This window comes from Odocoileus virginianus, chromosome 30, assembly GCF_023699985.2.
Source record: "Odocoileus virginianus isolate 20LAN1187 ecotype Illinois chromosome 30, Ovbor_1.2, whole genome shotgun sequence".
Lineage (NCBI taxonomy): Eukaryota > Metazoa > Chordata > Mammalia > Artiodactyla > Cervidae > Odocoileus > Odocoileus virginianus.
In genome coordinates this window covers 36,088,057-36,101,720 of record NC_069703.1, presented here as the reverse complement: position 1 = coordinate 36,101,720, position 13,664 = coordinate 36,088,057, and the positions used below count along the sequence as shown (strand labels likewise).

General features: G+C 51.3%; 1 long non-coding RNA gene across 1 annotated transcript; it reads right to left on the bottom strand.

The window, feature by feature from the left end:
* Positions 1-8,755: 8,755 nt before the first annotated feature.
* On the bottom strand, positions 8,756-13,333 carry LOC139032148 (uncharacterized). The gene is made up of 2 exons (XR_011484673.1): positions 12,860-13,333; positions 8,756-9,315 (listed from the first exon to the last, which is right to left on the bottom strand). It is a non-coding gene; the product is annotated as an uncharacterized lncRNA (long non-coding RNA).
* Positions 13,334-13,664: the final 331 nt, after the last annotated feature.

Below are 13,664 nucleotides of genomic sequence, written 5' to 3'. Positions count from 1 at the left end.
GATGAGGCTCATCCGTGCCTCTCAGCAGAGCGGGGGGACTGGGACTATGGGGGTGGAGAAGGGACCCCACTCTGTCTTGTCCTGAGGGTCTGGCCTTTTGCCCCAGTGATTGAGCCCCCTTCTCCAGCGCCCTGTGACTCAGACTGCCAGGCTGTGGCTCACGAGCCCGACTGTCCCAAAGACCTTCTTGGGCCAAAGTGATGGTGAGCTGGAAACCGGAAGACATCTCCTCTTTCTCTGTACATTTGGCAAAATGAGATACCTTATTTGCTGGGAGGTGGGGATGAGGTGGAGAGGTTAGGGAGGTGTGACTTCGATTAGAGACATTAACCTTAATTTTTTTTTTTTTTTTTTAAGTTGTATATATATAACTTTTTTTTTTTAAGTTGTATATATATAACTTTTATAAATTATATATATGTAAGTGTATGTGTGTGTATGTATATATATACTAGTTTACATTGAAAAAATACATTTCTGCAAAGAAAGGGAGACTCCAGGAGAGAGAGAGGGAGAAAGTGGAGGGAGGGGTTGGGGGAGGGGAGAGGAGAACCAGGCTCTAATGACTGGGGCATCTCCACACACTTCAGAGCTACACGCAGGCATCCTGACTAGGTACTCAAGCCCTGCTTCACCTCCCACTCCTCCTCACTCTCCCCTAGGCTTCAGAAAGCAGACTCCAGCCTCTGACCCTTTGCTCCTGTAGTTTCTGCACCTAGCGCGTCCTCCCTCCTGGCTCAGCCTTGCTGTTTCTTGGAGATGCAGGGCAGGGTGAGAGATTCAGGCTCTGGGCTCCAAAAAGATTAGGTTCCAGCCCTTCCTCTGCCACTCTCCTGCAAGTGATCTCACCTCTCTGAGCCTAATTCCCTCTCTGAAAGGGGAAGCAATAGTAATAGCATCCACCAGGTTTGAGATTTCAGCACTCTCAAATACTTAGAAGGGGGTCTGGTATGTGTTAAGTGTTTAAGTCGTTAGCTATTAAAAAATGATAAGGTCCATAAATGCCCCGCTGACAGCCTGCCTTTGCTGACTACTCAGCAGGCAGCAGGTTCTCAGCAAATGTCTATCACTGGGGAGGCTGCGGGTGGGGAGGGTGGTGGAAGGGCTGGGCAGCCTCTCATCAAAGCCCCAGTCCCTTGGCCAGCCTCATCCACAGCTGATCCCAGACAATCTCGTACTTTTTGATTTTGGAACCATGTGAGTATGTCACTAATTGCCCCAGTTGCTGCAGCTGCATAACAAATTACCCTAAAATGCAATGGCTTAAAGCAGCGATTTTTTTTTTTTTTTTCACTCATGAGGTTGTGGTCAGGAAGTGCTTGGCTGGGCATCTCTGGCTTGGGGTCTCTGATGCAGCTGCAATCAGGTGTCAGCTGGGCTGCATTCATCTGAGGGCTTGACAGAGCTGGACATCCAAGCGGGCTCCCTCCCACAGCTGGCTACCCATGCTGGGTCTCGACTGGGGGCTCAGCCATGCTGGCAACTAGAACACCTACATGTGGCTTAGCATGGTGACCTCAAGATAGTCAGATGTGTTCCACCGAAGCTGACTTGTTAAGCAGCAGGGTCCCAAGAGAAGCAGGAAGAAACTGCATGCAATCTAACACTGAAGTCACATCATGTCACTTTCATCAGATTCTACTGATGGAAGCAGACACAGGTCCACCCAGATTCAAGGGGAGAGGGGCATAAAGCCCACTTTTTGATGATACGAGTGTCAAAGAATTTAGGCTACTTTCTAATCTGCCACACTGAATTTTTTAAATTTAATTTAATTGTTAAAAAATTTAGAAAAAACTTGTATCCCCACACTAAACAGAAAACCAACATCAAAAACAAATATAAGGAAACTGCAACTGCAAAAGTAATTGCAAACATAAATATAAGGAAAGTAAAGACATTGCATTGCTTTCCTATTGCTATTTAATAAATATATCAGCTTAACTCCACCAAAATTTATTATCTCCCAGCTCCTGTAGGTCACGGACCAGATACAGGTTAGTTGGATTCCCTTGCTCAAGGTGTTGGCAGAAATGGGGCCCAGGCTCCTCTTTCAAACACACTGGTGGTGGCAGAATTCAGTTCATCGTAGCTGTGGGACTGTCTGCTTTCTTGCTAGTGGTCAGCCAGGACAGCCGCAGTTCCTTGCCATGTGGCCTCCCATGTGCAGTTCACCAGTGGCTGTTTGCTGTCACCTAGGTCAGCAGAAGTCACTTCTTGACACTTTATCTTCTTTGAAACTCTCCTCTGATTAGACCAGGCCCACCCAAGATAAACTTCCTTTGATGAGCTCACATTCATAGATTCTGCTCACACTCATGGAGATGGGAGTACACACGGCATGGATAGGAATCTTGGGAGCCCTCTGAGAAAGCTGTCTACGACAAATGTTCTGAAACTCCAGCTGGATACTATGGTGTGTGGAAGCCTCTCATTATGAGACCCTCTGTCTGGATGGGAGACTGGCAAGAACAAGAGGGTTAAAGACCCCCCCAGCACCTGACTGATGGGAATCAGAGGCGCCAATGAGAATAGAAAAGGGCATTCCTGGCTCACTCTGGAGTCAGTGCCCATCAACAAGCGTGAGAAACAACTAGAGACCAGACAGCACTTGGGCCTTTCCAGCGACTAAATTCTGTGACTTTGGGGCTTCCCTGGTGACTCAGGGTAAAGAATCTGCCCACGAGTGCAGGAGGCTCAGATTTGATCCCTGATCCAGGAGGATCCCACATGCTGCAGGGCAACTCAGCCCGTGTGCCACAACTATTGAGTCTCCGCTCTGGAGCCCGGGAACCGTAACTCTGAGCCCACAAGCCGCAACTACTGAAGCTCGGTGCCCGGGAGCCTGTGCCTTGCAACAGAAGAAGCCATGACAATGAGAAGCCTGCGCAACGCAACGAAGAGCAGCCCCCGCTCGCTGCAGCTAGGGAAAAGCCCACGCAGCAACAAAGACCCAGCACAGCCAAAAACAAAGCTAAAAATAATTTTAAAAAATTCTGGGACCTTGACCATCAACCTCCGTTCTGTCCTTTGTGGCTACATGAACTTGGGCTGCTCACGGTGAGCCTGGGATTTGAGAATGGGCTCTGCCAACTGTCAAATGCTGGGCTAGTACATGAGGCTGTTACTCTTCATCCTGTCTCCTGAGCTAAGCCAAGCTGGACTTTGTAACTCCTCTGGGTACCTACATGGGTTGAGCAGCCTGGAGTTGGGCTCACAATCCGTTCTCATGGCATTAAATAGCTTCCAGTGTTCCTGGTGCTGGGGGCGCTTGGAAGGGGCCGGGCTGTGCCATCTCAGGGGTCTGACAAGAGATGCACTTGGGGATCCTCCCTAGGGATAATCATCCTAATTGCTCTCCAAGGCCTGTGTTATAGAGGTACACTGACCAGTATTTGCTATTTTCATGGTTATTTCATGTATTTTAGGGCAGAAAGTGTAAGTGTTAGTTGCTCAGTCATGTCCAACTCTTTGCAACCCCATGGACTATAGCCTGCCAGGCTCCTCTGTCTATGGAATTCTCCAGGCGAGAATATTGGAGTGGGTAGCCATTCCCTTCTCCAGGAGATCTTCCCAACCCAGGGATCAAACCTGGGTCTCCTGCATGGCAGGCAAAGTCTCTACTTAATCAAACCTGTGATTCCACAGACAAGATTTCTTAGGATGAGGTTAAATCTATTAAAGTAAAAACAATGAATACGTTTTTTAAAACACATGAAGTAAGGAATATTATGTGCAATATGAGTTTAGAGTAACAAACGTCTTGAAGTTGTTACTGGAATGACTAAAATTTGGAAAAAAAAAAAAGCCTGTTTGGGAGGACAGCTCACCACAGAGTGGGGTGTGGCTCTGTTTCTTCCTGAGTCATCAAGCCAAAAGTCAGGGAGTTGAAGTCGGGTCCCTGCCACCAGGCCGAGTTCAGGATGCCCTTCCCTCACAATGGCAGAGGCACAGAATGGCGGAGAGCATCTCTGTGTAGATGGAGTTGCCTGGCTGGACCCGGCAGGAGGGTGGCTCTGCTCTGTCCCGTCAGGCTAACCGGTGTATAGTCTGCGGCCGTCCTAACCCGGACCAAAGGGTGACCTGGGCTGAGGCCGCTGCCCGTGGGTGCCAACTTCCTGCTGAGGAAGGACCTGAGGGCTCCTGAGTCTGTTTTCCGGTGGCCAGGGAGGGGGCATGGAGGGGGAGCTTGTGGCCGGGGTGGCGGGGGTCCAGGGTGGGGCGGATGGAAGATGGGCTGGGCAGGGAAAACCCAGGCAGGAAACACAGTCAACCAACAGGACTTCACCTTGGGGACAGAGACCAGCATCAGCGAGGAGTAAATAAACCCACCCTGTCGTGTCCGAGCCTTTGCGGAGGGGCTGGCCTCGTCTCCGCGTGGGCACGGCAGGCAGCGGCCATCGCCGGGTGCAGGGAGAGAGAACCAGGGTGGTTGCTCTGGGATCTTGCGTGGCCTCTTCAAGGGGCCGGAGGACGAGCCCACAGCCCCGTCCCAATCCAGAGACCACGAGGGCTCAGAGCCGGGTCTCTGCTGGGATGTACTGGCCTCTGTCTGTTGTTGGGGAGTGCTTGTGGGGAAGGGCAGGATGGAAAAGGAAAGTGGGGGGAGTTTGCACCCCAAGCGCATCCTCAGAGCTGTAATAACAGAGTAGGGACACCCACTGGGTACTGACTGCGTACAGGCCCTTCACATCATTAGCTCACAGATGCCTCCCGCTTCCCCAGGGAGGGAGATGCTCTCATACCCACTTTACAGATGTGGAAACTGAGGCCCAGAGAAGTGGAAAAACTTGCCCAAGTTTACACCTGGGGAAGCAGGGAAGTGGCCAGGCCCTGCCGCTGTCACCCTCAAGAGTCAAAGTGCATTTTTACATCAAGAAAACATGTCCTTCATATGAACAACGTAACTGACCGAGATGAGCTCACACGCACATAACTGTTCTATAATCAGCCTTTCCCCTCGGTGTGCTAAGAACCTCTTGACTCCTTATAACCTCCATCCTGACATTTCTCAAGGCTGAAAAAGCCTAGGTATGGACTGGTTGGTCCCAGTCCCGTGCTGGGCATGATTGAGGAAGGGGATGACAGGGCAAGAAGACAAACAAGCCTCCAGGACATGCAGACGGTGGAGCCTGGCAGCTGGTGGAATGTCTCAGCGGACATTTGTCCCCTCTGTGCCAGGCCCTGAGCTGGACAGGGGGTGCAGACACACACCCAACAAGGCCCTGAATTTGGGGCGCTATCTCTGGTCGGGACATGAGCAGGGAGCCAGTTAAATCCAGGGCAATGAGTTGAGCTGCCTGCAAAGAAGAGAGACCCGGAGCCCTCAGAGCATCCGACAACTAACCTGAGGGGCAGCGCTCGGCTGTGCGGGCCAGACGATGGGGTGGTGAGCCGAGGAGGGACTGTTCTCTCGGGAGGGACCCGTCAGAGAGGCTTCATGGGGGAGCGGGACCTGGGCACCTTGGGAGGACGTCCCAGGTGCAGAGCCCAGGAATGATGGAGCGAAGGCTGCAGGAGGAAGGAGCCTGGGAAGCAAACTGAAGGAGTTGGTCATCCTGGAGCAGAGTTGCTCGGCGTCAGCACCACCAATCTTTGGGACCAGCTCTTTTTCATTGGGAGGGGCTGTCCTGTGCCCTGAGGGATGTTTATAAGCATCCCAGGCTCCTGCCCACTCCTTGTGACCCCCTGGCTGTGACAACCGAAAACATTTCTAGACATTTCCAAACATTTCCCCCCGAGAAGCAGAGTTGCCGGGGCCTGAGAACCATCACCTTTTGAGGAAAAGAGAGGCGAAGGCACTTCTCCAAGGCCACACAGCAGTAAATAGCAAGTCTAGGGCTGCTTGAATGGCAAACGCATGGACTTTCCACCGGCCATGTGGCTGCTCCTGGCGTGGGGAATCAGGACATCTGGACAGGGGCCTTCGTTTTGCGTCTCATCTGCTGTGTGTTTCAGGCAACGCACTCCCCGACTCTGGGCCCCAGCTTCCTCCTCTCTCGATCTGACAACCTCTGAGGCCCCTAGATGCTCTGAGGTTTAGATGCTCAGCCTTCCCAAGGGACCAGGGGAGGGTCAGCTCGGCTGGCGTGGGTGGGAAGTGGGGTGAACGGCCAGAGGTGGAGAAGCAGTGGAGAAGGCATGGCGGTTAGCGGGTGCTGAACGTCAGGCTCTGCTGTCTGGGCTTGGTCACCCTCATGCGTCTGTCTGCCCACAGGCATATCTTGTTGGGATGTGGGAGGGCTCTGAGCTGCTCACGGTGGGTGTGTTCAAAGGAGAGCAGAGGGGATGGAGCACGGGGAGTGAGAAAACAGTGGTCCACAGGGTCGCTCAGCCCTTCGGGAAGGCTGAGTTTGTCTTCATAGCTATCACCAACACTCCTCCCTGCCAGGGCTTTGCACTTAGTGCTCAAGAAATAGTTGGTTGTTTTTTTTTTAATGAATGAATGAATGAATGAATGAATGAATTCCAGCCCAATTCCCACCGCAGCCGTGTAGGAATCAGTTCCAGGCACCCTGAGCCCTCCCAGGCCTGTAGTTTAACCATCACCCTGCCTGGTGAGTTAATCATCGTCAACCAAGGCTCCTGCCTCCCTGCAGTCCTTCTTGGTTTCACCCTTCTCTGCCAGGGCCTGGCACACACTGTGTGCGCCCCATATAGGGAGGAGATGCTCCCTGCCGTGGTGTCAATCTCCAGCTCCCTGGTAGAGAGCACCTAGCGTGTAAGCTGGGGGACGCCTGGCAAGGAGGGGCTCGGAGCCCCCCTGCTCCCCACCTCTCCTGCCCCCCACGCTGCGGTTTGCTCACAGAGGAAGCAGCAGCTGGGCCTGAACACGAGGCCTAGAGGCGTGCTTGTCGGGGCCGTGTGGAAAGTTACAGCCGCCACCACTGAGGTCTTTGAAGACCAAACTGTTTGTGTTCCCCACAGCTATTTGTGGCCAAGGCGCCCCCCCCACCCCCACCCCCCACCCCAGCCGTGCTGGCTCAGAGCTGAAGACTGAGCAGAACTCACAGCACTGTGGCTAGACCCCAGCCGGCTGGGACCCCAGCCAGACCAGGTCAGCCTACAACCCAGCCCACCTCGCCAGTCTAGCCCAAGCCAGACAAGCCAAGCAACCCAACCTATCTAAGCCAGCCCAGTTCTAGAAACCCAAGTGACCCATCCCATCCCACTAGCTTTACCCAACAAACCTTGCCTGCACCAACCCAAACCAATCACCCAACCGACTAACCCAAGCCAAGTAATGAGTTCAACCCACGTGAAAGTGAAAAGTGAAGTCGCTCAGTCGTGTCCGACTCTTTGCGACCCCATGGACTGTAGCCTACCAGGCTCCTCCGTCCATGGGATTTTCCAGGCAAGAATACTGGAGCGGGTTGCCATTTCCTTCTCCAGGAGATCTTCCCAACCCAGGGATCGAACCCAGGTCTCCTGCATTGTAGACAGATTCTTTACCTGTCTGAGCCACCAGGAAGTCAAGCCTAATTTTGCAAATCAGACCAACTCAAGTAGTCCTGCCCCACCCACATAATCCAGTTTATTCAATGAGTTAGCCCAACTCAACCCACCCATCCCAAGTCAACCAAGTCAACTTGTTATGGACTGAATGTTTGTGTCCCCTCTAAATTCATATGTCAAAGCCTAAATCCCCAACATGGTGGTATTTAGAGGTGGGGCCTTTGGAAGTAATTAGGTCATGAATGTGGTGCCCTCATGATGGAATTAGTGCCCTTATAAAGGGATGAAGACAGCAGAGCTTTCTCTCTACCTTGTGAGGATATAAAAAGGAAATGGCCAATTGTAAACCAGGAAGAGGGCCTTTACCTAACCATGCCGGCACCTTGATCTTGGGCTTCCAGCCTCAGACCTTTAAGAAATAAATGTTTGTTGTTTAAACCACCCAGTCTAAGGCATTCTGTTTTAGCAAACACAACTGAGTAAGATTCAACTCAGTAGCCCAATATAGCTAACCTAGCTGAATTCAACTAACCAGCCAAATCCAACTGAACCAGTCCAAACCAACCCAACTTACCCAACCCAAATGAACTAACCCCAGCAAATCTAACCTAATAGCCTAGCTCAAGTAGCTTAAACCAACTCAATTTACCCATGCCAAGCCACCCCAGGTCTCTCAATCCCAAGTAATCCAACACAATTCCACTAAATGGCCATTTCACCAAACCAGTCCAGTCCAATGAAACCAACCCCACTCTATTAACTGGCCCCATCCAATTAACTCAGTTTATTCCAACTAAGTCCATATAACCCAGACTTACCCAGCCTAACTAGTACACCTAACTCAACTTAATTCAACTAGTTTCGGATAAATCCTCCCAATCCACCTCGTTCTTGTTTAATCAGTCCAGGTCCAAAAAGACTACCCATGCTTTTCCTTCAAAGGGTACCCCAGCCCAGTTTTATGCAACTTGTTGCTATTAAGAAGGTACTTTTCAGGCTTCTCTGGTAGCTCAGTGGTAAATACTCCACTTGCCAATGCAGGAGACATGAGTTCGATCCCTGATCTGGGAGGATCCCATGTGCTGCGGAGCAGCTAAGTCTGTGCACCACAACTACTGAGCCTGCGCTCTAAAGCCCAGAGTCACAAAAACTGTGCCCACGTGCTACAACTACTGAAGCCTGTGCACCCCAGAGCCTGTGCTCCACAAGTGAAGCCTGCTCGCCACAACTAGAACGTAGCCCCACTCACCACAATTAGAGAAAAGCCTGCATAGCAATGAAGACCCAGCACAGCCAAAAATAAATACATAAAATTATTCTTTTTTTAAAAAGAAGAAGCTACTTTTCTTCAGAATTAAACAAGTCTCTGATGATAGGATGAGAAGAGACTAGGTCCTGTCCTCAGGGCCCTCACGGCCTCCCAGAATTTGGGAGGTAGCCTCCACGGCATGGAGGGATCCCCTGTTGTGAGTTCAGTTCAGTTGCTCAGTCATGTCCAACTCTTTGCAACCCCATGGACTGCAGCATGCCAGGCTTTCTGTCCAACTCCTGGAGCTGGCTCAAACTCATGTCCATCGAGTTGGTGACGCCATCTAACCATCTCATCCTCTGTCGTCCCCTTCTCCTACTGCCTTCAATCTTTCCCAGCATCAGGGTTTTTTCCAATCAGTCAGTTCTTCGCATCAGGTGACCAAAGTATTGGAGCTTCAGCATCAGTCCTTCCAATGAATATTCAGGTCTGATTTCCTTTAGGATGGACTGGTTGGATCTCCTTGCAGTCCAAGGGGCTCTCAAGAGTCTTCTCCAACACCACAGATCAAAAGCCCCTGTTGTGAAGGCCATCTCAAATTTGATGCAGACCTGCAACATAGGAGAGGCTGTATCCAGAGCCACAGGGGTTCTGAACACGGGGTACCACAGCTGACATGACCTCCGTACAGGTTCCGAAGAACCAGCAGCTTGGACAGAAGGAGAAGGGAGGGAAGGGCAAGAGCAAATGCCCAGAGGTGGAAAAGCCCTACTTGACAAGCAGGATCAGCGTATTATGTCTAGAGAGCTGGGGACGTGGCGGGGAGTGGGGTTGGGGGATGGATGAGAATAGAAGGGAGGGCTGGGAAGAGAGCATACAGCCCCTGACTGGACTTCTATGTCTTGGGCAACAAGGAGCCAGCGAGCAGGATAAGGTCTGATCAGACACATGTTTTTGAAGATTCACCTTAAAGGAAAGAGTGGAACAGGGGGACAGAAGGGCTAGTCTGGGTCAGGAAGCCATGAAGATGCTGCAGGTGGGATCCAGGAGGAGTGGAGCGGCAGCAGGGAAGGGAGAAAGGAGAGAAGGGAGGAGAGTCAAGAAAATGCGGACAGAACAGAGAGAGAGTCGCATGTGAGATCAGTCTGGAGGGGCCTCAGCGCTGCCCCCAGCTCAGAGGGCAGCTTCTGCAGATGTGGGCACTACAAGCCAGAAACCAGGGCGTGTCCAGGCTTAGACCCTCAGCCCAGTGTCCCTTGACCATCAAATACAGGAGCCCAGCTCTGGAAGCTATCATAAGGACCCTGTCTGCAGGCTCAGCTCCTGAGGTCCCCTGTCGGGGGGTCAGCCCCACCCCCATAGAGAAGCAAAGACCCAGGGCCCACTCCCTGACCACAGGGGAAGCTATACTTGGGAGACAGGTACAGGCCCCAGGGATGGGGTGGGGTGGGAGGTGGGGGTAAGCATCATGAGGCCTTTTAAAGGGAACTTGCCAGGAGAAGGTAGGAGTGGGGGAAAGGGAACAGTAATTGACACTGGGATGGCAGGGGTCCAGCTGTGAAATAGATGGGTTATGCAGTGACAAGGACCATGCCCACTCCACGAGCCCCTTCCCTGGCTAATGCAACTTACCCAGACACTAGGGAATGTTGTCACCACCATCAGGGAGAACAGAGCTGACTATTCTTGTTGATCATTGGTCTGACTTTCTCCTTTGGCCCCTGGGAAACTGAGCCCCAGAGAGGGACAGAAACTTGCCCAAGGCTACACAGCAGGTCAGTGTCAGAGCAAGGGCTAGAACCAGATTGATGATCTCAGGCCAGAGCTGTCAAACACACACCACCAGGCTATTCTTTAGGTTCAAAGTCCAGGGCTAGATCAGAACAGCAATGAGTTGAAGCACCAAAGCATCAAGGTTATCCCTCAACCTGGAAGGTGTCTCCTGGGCTAAGTCTCTTCCTCCTCATAGGCTGGGGCTTCCCAGCATGCTTATGCAGCCTGGCCATGCCAGTTGACCTCCAAGCAAAGTGTTTCCAAAAGTCAAGGCAAACTATTTCCTGGCTCCAAACCCTCTGGCCTCATCTGCTAGGCTGAGTCTGATTGATTTCAGATTTGGAGAATAACAGTTGTTTTCCCTGTGCTGATAGCACGGATCAATAGAAATAGCCCTTCCTCGCTAGGCCAGACAGGCTTGCATGGCCGGGGGGCAGTGGATCTATACCAACCCAAGACTTTGGAATCCCGCCTACCCCAGCTGTCTAGGGAGAGGCCAGGGATATTAAGGGAGAGAGGTCAGGAAATATATACATAACAACCCACTGTTTCTCAGAGTGAGTTCCCAGAGGAGGGAACAGGGTTTGGGGATGTTAAGAATGGACCACTTGGGGCAGGAGGCAGAGAGGTGCTAAGAGCCCAGAAGGTGGAAAGTGTGTGGAGCAACTTCTTTGAGAATGCATCTCACTGATAGAGGAAAAGTGAGGCTCAGAGAGCCTAGACCCCAGGGTCACAGGTGAGTGAGGTCAGAGCTCGGATTCCCAGATCTGGGACATTGCCCATTCTGTCTTCTTGAAACCAGAACCAACCAGGAAACTAGACAGAGGGCCCAAGAGCCATTACCCTTGCTCCACTAAGACAGACAAACTCCCCCTGGCTCAGCACAGGTGCTACAGTAAGTAGTTTAAGCACATGGACCATGAATCAGACACCCGGGCTCATATAGCAGCTCTCCACAAATGGGCTGTGTGAGCTTTGGGTGACTCAGTTTTCCTACCTGTAAAATGGAAATAATAGCATTTTTCTCAGCTGTGAAGCATTAAGAGCAGCACCAGGAGCATAGCCAGGGCTCAATAAATGGTAGCAGTTTTATTCCCAGCACTTGACAATTAATGGTTTAGTAAATAAATGAGGACTTTCTCTGAGATCACAGAGTGAGTCAGCTACAAAACCAGCACCAGACATCTGTAAAATGAGTTAGAAAAATGCTGAGAAAAGGCAAGGAGAGCATGCCCAAACTTGCTTGGGACAGTGCCGGTCACATGACAAGAGCCATTCCTCTGCCTGAATTCAGGGTTGGGCTCTCATTGGCCCATCTTCGGTCACATGCCCAGGCACAAACCAATCAGAAAAGCTCTGGGTGGCCAGGTCTGGATCACGTGTTGGCTCCAGAGATGAGGGCGTGGCCACCAGAACAGCAGGAACTGGACCTCAAGTGGTGATAAGGCAGAGAGAGGTAACCCCCTCACGTCCGGAGCTCGTGGAATCTGAGCAACCAGGAAGAGAAAGGGTAATACCGCCATCATTTCCAAGCACTGCCCACGGGGGTGCGCACACCCAGCTTGTCAGCTGGGGACTGTCATCACCCCAGATAGCAAGTGAGGACGCTGGGGCAGCAATGAGTCTTTAACAGCCTCTGAAGGCTGATGCCTGGGAGGAAAATGTATGGAGCTTATATCTGTCAGGGGCCTCCTCAAATTTAACTGAGAAGTGTCACAATGTTCTCCTGTCAAATGGCTGTTAGGAATGTAAAAATCAACAATAATAATAGCTTACATTAATTAACCACTTACTATATGCCGGGCATGGCTTTAAGCATTTTTCATGTATCAACTCGTTTAACCTATGTAATATTCCTATGTGGTAGGTCCTGTCATAAACTCCACTTTACAGATTAGGAAATTGAGGTGTGAGTAGGTTAAGTAACCTACCTAAGGTCCTATAGCCAATTATTAGACGTTTCAAGAGAATTTCAATTAACCATGGTTTTGCCATATACAGGGTGGAGATTTCAGTATCTGTAGAGAACACCTCCCTTCCGCTTCCTCCCCACTGGACAAAACAACTAATGTTACCTCAGCACCACCTACTTGCCAGGCATTTTTCTGGGTATTATGACTTCCATTTAGTCTCTCACTGGCAAGACCCCAAAGTTGGGTTCATTATCCCCATTTTACAGATGAGGACACTGAGGTGTGGAGAGGCAGAGTGTTGTGTGCCCCCAGGTCACACCCACACCAGAAAGAGCTGAATAGAGTCTGGATTGGCCAGGGCCCCTTGCTCTGTGGTGAGGACCTGGATAAATGGGGCGCAACAGCAGTGTGCAGTGGAATATTCCCTGCCCATCCCAGCTCTCTCCCAGCACATGTCCCATAAATCTACCTTCCAAAAGGGTGGGAGTGGCCTGGGTACCCCGTGGGCTGCTCTGTCTGAGGCCTGATTCCCGGTGACCTTGGCATCGGCTCCTCCAGGACCACAGCCTGACCCTTGTTTTGCTCAGAAAGCCCACACATCATTTCACACAGGAAATTCAACCTGGCCTTCTCACGTCCTGTTCTCAAGAACAGGGGAAAAAAACCTGTAAAGTGAGTCGCTGTGTTGTTTTTTAAGCCGACTTTGAAAAGTTTCCTGAGAGGGAGGGAGAGTCAAGAGAAGGAGAGAGAGAGAGAGAAACCTGCAGGTAGAAATGGGAGGGGAAATGTGTCAGCAGGACCAAGAATCAGAAAGGGAGAGAGATGGAGCAGAGGGGGCTTCTGGGAGGAGAAAAGCGTGAGATGGCACCAGCAGGTGATGGAGAGAAACAGTAGGCGAGGGAGCCAGTGGGACTGAGAGAAACACAGGGGAAGTCTGAGCCTGCGGAGGATCCCTACCCCCACCTCCAGGGCCACCCTCACCCGCATCTCAGCTCCACCAGCCTGTGCTCCCACCACCCACGCATTCAGGGCAGTGGAAGGGGGTCTCATTTGGGGGTAAGACAGACCTTTAGACGTGCACTGAAGCCAGCTGGTGCCGGTTGCTATGAACTTGCAGGAGGCAACTGGGAAACCCTTAGGAATTTTGTAGGTTAGTTGTTGGTAACTTGAAATTGACCTTGGTGGGAGTAGTTACACCATAGAAGTTGGCCAGTGCTACAAATCAAGGCTTGCTTGCTTGCTTTTTTTTTTTTTTTGAAAGCCAGAACACCACT